The sequence below is a fragment of the Octodon degus genome, unplaced genomic scaffold (assembly GCF_000260255.1).
Source record: "Octodon degus isolate 3935 unplaced genomic scaffold, OctDeg1.0 scaffold00151, whole genome shotgun sequence".
Lineage (NCBI taxonomy): Eukaryota > Metazoa > Chordata > Mammalia > Rodentia > Octodontidae > Octodon > Octodon degus.
In genome coordinates, this window is record NW_004524727.1 from 6,325,196 (window position 1) to 6,333,241 (window position 8,046).

Consider the following 8,046-nt stretch of genomic DNA (forward strand, 5'->3'; position numbering starts at 1 on the left):
CCTTCCTGGGCACACATGGCTTTTCTGCGGCCCAGTCAGTCATTACCAACGTGAAGTAGGATGTTTTTATTTATTTATTTATTTATTTATTTATTTATTTATTTATTTATTCTGGCTACTTCAGGCTGCAATAAGGGCGGGTCTGGTGCAGCTTCTAGAGCTGGGAATCAAACTGCAGTTCTATATGCCTGACTGCATTTGCGCAAGTGGCGATTTAAACAACTGAGCTATCAGACAAGCCCACCAACGTGAAGTAAGCAGTTGCCTGTACCCGTTTTCTGGTGACAAATATGTGGTGAGGCTGTGGCGCCCAGCGCCAGCTCACTGCTTCTGTTGGCTGACCTTGATTGCTAATCCCCACTGCAGGCTGCTGGGTGGGGCCTTCCACCAGCACTGGCTGCCCGAGGAAGACCCTTAGCCACCACCAGCCCCACACAGCGTCTGTGGTAAACTTTGTGGGTGGCTTAGGGCTCCTCAGCAACAGTGTCATGGAACTTGTTTGTGTGCTATGAAAATGTAACTTAGCCGGGGAGATGGCTCAGCAGAGTAAGTGCTTGCCTGGGAAACACAAGGGCCGGAGTTCAATCCCCAGTTCTGAATAACAACAACAAAAAAATAATTGTGTCATACTCTCATACTCTTTTGGCTTTCCTTTTTTTTTTGTCTACTCTTAGCACTATATTTCATTACTTTTCTACAGGCAAGTATTTTATTCAATTTGCTATGAAATGTTCTGATTGGCTTCCTAAAAATGTCCCCAGACTTTGCTCAAATAGAATGACTCTGTGTCATGCTACGATAGGGCTCAGTTACAATGTGCCAGGAACTATGGATGAGTGGACTTCTATCCCTAGACTCCAGGCTTTGAATATAAATCATTATGTTTGTTAGCCCTACTTTTGTTCAGCTACTTGAGTAAACCCATCATCAATGGAGATTTCCATTCTCTATAGCATGTGGATTTGTATTCTGTGTTTCAATCATATTCGTGTTTGTTCATTGAATTATTTATCAGGTTTTTGACACAGGGTTTCACTATGTACCCCAGACTGGTCTTGAACTCAGCCTCTTGAGTGCTGGATTCCATTTGAGCACCACCACACCCGGATATTCCTTCATTTATGACTTAGAGATAAAAGGAATAACAGAATCAGTTTCTTGTGGCATCGACTACAGTGCAAAGCTCTTCTGTGGCCAAGGTGTGGTTTTCCCCACATTACTGAGCCAGCAGTCCTATCCTGCAGCAGGTGCTCCAGGTGTCACCAGTGTGGCTTTCTTTGGCTCAGTACACCTGAGATGCTCTCCCCGGACATGGCTTCCGACCTTCCAGGTGGAAGACCCAGTCCCACACAGTAGGCAGTCTCTACTGCCAACATCAGGCACAATTTGGGCTTCTGCAGCTTTTGCCCAATCAAAGTTTGACATTCTATCTCTTGTTTTGGGTCAGTTAGTTTGCTGGAGTTGTGTACAGAACTTGGGAAAACACCTGAGTCTGACTTTACCAACAAAAGCTGTAACAAAGACACAGAAGAACAGGAAGAGAGGGCAGTCTACAAGGCAGGTAGCTTTGCTGTCTTCTATAGGGCTTTGCTGTACAGCAGCCAGGATGGGCTGCACCACCTGGCTCTGGCGGTCAGCTCAACTTTCAACCCTTTCCTCTCCCCAGAGGCTGGATTGGCACTACCAATCCCAACCTTCTAATCCTGCTTGCTAGGTCTTCCCTGTGACCATTCCCTTCCCGAAGCCACCCAGGGGTGGGGCCACCAGGTGTCTTTCACGTGTTCTTCACTCTTTATCTCAATTAGTTTCAAGCTGGCAAGTCAAGAAAAGGGGAAGAATCTCAGATGGAGTGCAAATGGCTGATAGATGCACAAAAAAATTGTTCAACATCACTGACCACTTAAGCAATGCAAATTAAAACATTGAGATTTCATCTCACCCCAGAAAGAATGGCCATTGTCAAGAAGTCAACCACTAACAAATGCTGGTGCGGCTGCCTGACAGAGCCCTTCTTCTGCACTGTAAGTGGGAATGCTAACCGGCACAGCCATTGTGGAATCGGCCTCCCCAGTGCCAGGCTTAGAGGCACACACCACCATGCCTGGCCCATTTATATTTCATTTCCTTTACAGTAATTTACGTTGAATTTGCCTTCTGTATTAAGCTAAAAAGTTCTTAAGCCAGGAAGACTTCTCTTCATTTCTAGGTCTTCTTTGCATCTAGTAGATACAGTAAATGCTTGTTTATTGGAAGTAGCAGTTTGTTTTAATTTTTATGTATACTACAGATAGACATAACTTGTGAATTCACTTGGAAAGCCATGGAGATGAGCCAGAGATTTTGGAATTTCCATTTTAGCAAAGGGTGTGTGTCTGGGACAGCAACCTTCCACTTCCAAAAGACCAGGGTGTGGCTCAGTGCAGATGCTGACAGGAGGGAGGGAAGAGCTCACACAGCCTTCTCCTGAGAGAGTGGAGCAAGCCAGGACTGGGAAGGGCTTGTGATCTGGAAAGACCCCTGAGCTCTTCCTGTAAAGGGCACGAGCAGCTTTGTGCAAGCTCGTCCAGGCCAGAGCCCTGGAGGGAGGTGCCCCCCCCCCGCCCCCCATGAGTGCACGCGAGCTGCTGCCCAGCGCCAGGCCGCCCTACTCCTGCATGATGACTCTCCGTGCACACAAGACTGTCATTGTCTGCGCGTTCATCAGAGATAATGATTTTGAGTTTCTGTCCCTGCTGACCCGAGGACAGATGGCCAGCATGAATGCCGTGTTTATCTGGACCCAATCTGCCTCCAGTGGGCCTACTAGCCGAGCGAGCGGCAGCTGCACCTCAGCCCACCCCCCTCTGTTCTGGGCGCTGCCCGCGGCGCCTGCGAATGACTGCGGACACCGCTGCTGGGCCCCGCCGGTGCTACCTGCTTTGCCTGAGCAGCTGGGAAATGTCAGAACTGCTTAGCACTAATCATTTCAGGTCAGAGTAAAATGACTCGAAGTGCTAGACTGTTGGAAGCAGTGCTCAGTTCAGATCGCTACTGGGATCCTTCTAGACAGCAGATCTCTCTGGTGATTGTTTTCTTAATAAGACGTGTATCTCTTAGCATGAAGACTCTCTGAAGAGCAGTTTGAACAGATCATTTCCTCCGGCTTTAAGGCTACAGTTGATTTTATTTCATTATTAATTTTGGTGCTGGGGCCTGAACCTGGGGCCTTCACCCTAAGCTAAATTTTCTGCCCTTTTTTATGTTTTATTTTGAGACAGGTTCACAGTATATCATTCAGTTGCTCAGGTGGGGGTCCAACTTGTAATCCTTCTGCCTCAACCTGTTGAGAGTTGGGGTCCAAGCTGTGTGACACCACTTTTAGCATGATGATGCGGTGTGGGGTGATGCTGCGCTAGACTCTGTGTGGGCCTTGAGCAGAGCAAGCAGGCGGCCGCGGCACACTAGGGGAGGGCGGGCACAGCCGCCTGGCCTCGCCCCACCGCACACAGCCCCGTCAGATGCCACACATGCTTGGGCGAGGAGAACACAGTGTTGCTGGCGGTAGTATTTTACCTGCCCACATACAAGCTTCTGTGTGAAGAGAGGCATTTGCTATTCTAAGCAGATATGCATTTTCTTATTAAATTCTTAAACTTGGATTTCTGGTTTTTTTTTGTAAACTAATAAGATAAACTATTAAAAATAAAGGAAGTAGCTTCCGGATCCTGAACAGACCCAGAGCGCAGGCCCGGCGAGTGAGACGACCTGGGACCCTCGGATCCTGAATAGACCCAGAGTGCAGGCCTGGCGAGTGAGTGAGACGACCCAGGCCGCGGGATCCTGAATAGACCCAGAGCGCAGGCCCAGCACGGAACCCTTCAGCAGAACTCCCTGCAAAGAGGCTAGAGGCAAGACCCACCCAGCTGATTCAGGAGCAGAACATCTTGCCAGAGAGACACAAGGGTTCAACTCTAAGGCTGCAGCAGAAAGAAGTGGAACACAGCAGCCAGATCCAAACAACACCCACCTGGAGGAATTCGAACTTCATAGATCTGGACCTGGTGCTAAGGTAATAACTCTATCTAAGCTCTACATCAAAGGTCAGAAGACAGGTATACAAAATGACAAAGAGAAGGAACAAAATACAGTCTCAGGCCCCGAGTCCACCCAGTACAAATGCAGAAGACACTAGCACTGAGGAAACTGGAAATCACACACCTGATATTTCTGAAATAATAGCGTTGACAGTAAAGAATCAACTGCAGAAAGATATACAAGAAATAATTTCGGAACTAAAAAATGTAGTGGTAACTATAATCAAAGAAGTACTAAGTGCTTCTAAAGAATACACTGACAAAAAATAGAGGAGAATATAAAAATGATGGAACCCCTGAATAAACAATTTAGGAAAGAAATAGAATCTATGAAACAGGTTCAAAGTGATATACAGGAAATTAAAACCTCAATCACAAGCTGGCAAAACCATTTGCGTGAAAGTGAAAATAGACTTTCTGACCTGAAAGACACCATTGCAGCTAGTGAAAAAGTAAAAAAGATCTCTTTAAAACAACTAGGATGCAGGAAAAAATAATTCAATACCTGCAAGACGATGCAAAGATGAACAATGTGAGACTAATAGGTATCAATGAGAAGGAAGGAGTCAATACAAATGATATAAAAAGATATGGGCAGAAGTAATAATAGAAAACTTCCCAATTATGGGGCAACAATCTGACATTCCTGTAACCGAAGCATATAGAACTCCAAATAGTATCAATCCAATGAAAACCACATCCAGACACATAATAATCAAGATTTCAGAAATTCAGCATAGGAACAGTCTACTAAAAGCCGCTAAAGAAAAGAAACAGATCACTTTTAAAGGAAAACCCATCAGAATAACGGCTGATTTTTCTTCACAAACCATCAAGTCAAGAAGAGCATGGAGCAAAGTACTGCAAGTCTTGCAAGAAAACAAATTCCAACCCAGACTGATCTATCCTGCAGAACTATCTTTCTTTCTTTCTTTCTTTCTTTTTTTTTTTTTTTAAGGGTGGATAGCTTTCATTTCTGATGACTCCTCTACGCTGGGCAGAGTGCTGACAATCTGGCAGGCCCCATAGATGTCTGTTACGCTCAGTGTCAGGAGGGATGAACGCAGGGGTGGGGAAAAGAGAGACAAGGCTTTGTGACCCACTCAGCTAAGCCTGTGGTGGGGTGGCAGCTGCAGGACATAACGCAGGAGGGACTGGCGGGCACAGCTCAAGTTGTCTTCCAGGTGACAGGGATGTTCTGCGCCACATGGCTCTGCTGCAGTCTGGTCCCGCTGCTGATCTCTTGGTCACTCGTAGATCCAGTCCTGGGCGCAGCTCTTGTAGTCCACGAGCTCCTCCCGCGTGAACCACAGCGCGATCTCCTTCTCGGCGCTCTCCACCGAGTCACTGCCGTGGATGATGTTCCTGCCCACTTGGATGCAGAAGTCCCCGCGGATGGTGCCTGGCTTGGAGTCAGCGGGGTTGGTCTCACCCAGCATCATGCGGCCCGTCTTCACCACGTTCAGCCCCTCCCAGACCATGGCGACCACGGGCCCCGAGTGCATGTACTGCACCAGGCCGGGAAAGAAGGGGCGCTCCTTCAGGTCGCTATAGTGCTCCTTGAGCAGGTCCTCTGAGGCCTGCATAAGTTTCAAAGCAACAAGGCGGAACCCCTTCTGCTCAAAGCGCTTGATGATGTCTCCTACGAGGCCCCACTGGACGCCATCAGGCTTGATGGCAATGAAGGTCCGTTCGCTGTTGGCCATGGTCCTCCGCGTCCTGCTCGCCGAGCCCCGCTCCTTTTCTTTCCTTCTCCGGACCCCGAACCCCTCTTACCACTCCAGCTGCCCGGGCTTTAAACTCCGGCTGCAGCCGCCGGCACCCCTATCTTTCAAATATAATGGAGAAGTGAAATATTTTCATGACAAAGAACAACTAAAGAATTTCATGATGACAAAGCCAAGCCTACACAGACTACTAAATGAGGTTCTAGAGAGGGGGCAAATTGATCACAGGCCCATGAATGAGAATGGAAAGAAGCCACCAAATAGGGCAAACAAACAGAGGAGAATAAGAGGTATACAGTAGTAGTCTTTCAGTTATTCTTTTGTATTCAGCAGCAGAATATTTCCATTAGCACACTCTACAAAAGGACTTCTCTTCCACCCTATGGGTCATGATTCCACTTGAGCCTACAGGGTAGATTTCAAAGAAATAGCTGTAGCTCAGTTCCACAAGTGACGCCTAGCCACCAGTAACTGTCACGGTCATTATGTATGTCCACAACACACTAGAACTTAGTGTGATATCCTATCCTCAAACTGTTAGAAGTGCTGGTCATTTATTTGCCATTCCAGTATTTATCTTATGTTTTACTCTTAGTACTTCTTTGCTATCATGAAAACTTTTTCTTAGTTCAATTGTTTTGAAACATTTAATTTTCTGAATATTGCTTAATCTTAATTTTTGTTCTAAGATTTAAATCTTTGACTTAAAATTTATTTAAAAGACATTGTATGATATCTTCTCCTAGTATTAGAAACTTTAAAAAGTATATTTCCATTTTCTTTTGACTTAAAAAAAAAGAGGTTTGTACCTATGTTATTTGCTTATTATTTCTTACCTATATCTTGTAATATGAGAAACTACTTTGTCAATAACAATACACCATGTACTAACCATTGTTACTCTCCTAAAATCTTGTTTTGAGATTTTTTTTTTTGTTTTGAGATTTTGTACCACTGTTTTTATTTTTTTTCTTTCTTTAAAATAAAAATAACTGATGTCAATAAAAAAAATAAAAATAAAAAAAATAAATAAATAAAGGAAGTGGTATTACTTATATACATTAACTATATTATATATTTTATTTGTGGCCTAAGACATTTCTTCTTCTTTAATGTGTCCAGGCAAGCCGAAAAGTTAGGCACTGGCCGAGGCTGGGGTGAACGCCTGTAATATCTCTGGAAGGCTGAGGCAGGGGGATCTCAAGTGCCACCCTAGGCACTTTAGTGACTTTGCAACTATGCTAGTTATTTTTTTTTGTTCCTGAGAAAAATTATCTAACACCCAATGTTAAAGGAGGAAAAGTTTTTGTATTTCACAATGTGTACAGGTTTCAGTCCATAGGTGGTAGGCAAGGTGACAGGGAAATGGTGGAGGAGGGACAGCCATGGCAGGAAGAGGACAACAAAGCAGTGAGCAGTGAAGCAGCAGAAGCAGCAGCCACAGTGAGGCAGAAGTCGCTTCTTTCAACCTTCCAGGCCACCTGCTCTTTGGTTGATGCCACCCACAGCCCAGTGGGCCTTCCCAGAACCCACACCAGAGCTATGCCAAACCAACCAGGGGACTAATTTAGTAATTGCACCTTTAATCCCAGAATCACACCCCTTAGATTTGGCTCCTCTGGAAAACCCCACCTACAAGTACAGGAGGCTCTGGGAGGACATTGATACTATTGCAAAATATCAAAATAGAAAAGGGTGGGGGACATAGCTCAATGTGAAGGCCCCGGATTCAGTCCCTGGTACTATAAACAAAATAAAACAAAACAGATGGAAACCCATGACCTTGAGTAGGACTGAAACTCCATACATCAAGACAGTTGCCTTATTTTCAGAGAAAATTGATTATCTTTTGAACTTCCAGGAAGGAAAAAAGGGTAATTTGAGTTTAAAAATCCCCATGAAGTTTTACAGTTTCTCACTTTCCATTACCATGTTCCCGGTGGCCATCTTCTTTACAGTATCAGCGTTTCATTTTTATCAGAGCATGCTGGCATTGCATGATGTTCACAGGCCTTGCTGGCTTCACATGCGGACATGCATAACATGTTTTAATTCATTTTTCCACCCCATCCCTCCCCTCCTTTATCTTTGAGGAAGCTCTGTCTCCATTTCCTACTATCTAACCTTTAGTTTGCTGCTTAGCTATATTTGGTCTTTCTCATAGAAGGGAATCCATGTGACATTCAAGCTTGCGTGCCTGCCTTAGCTCCCTCACATTATGGTCTCGAGACGCACCCACTTGCCTC

The 8,046-nt window shown here is 45.3% G+C and overlaps 1 pseudogene; it reads right to left on the reverse strand.

Annotated features, from left to right (window-relative positions):
- Nucleotides 1-5,309: 5,309 nt before the first annotated feature.
- LOC101588560 lies at nucleotides 5,310-5,889 on the reverse strand (annotated as a pseudogene).
- Nucleotides 5,890-8,046: the final 2,157 nt, after the last annotated feature.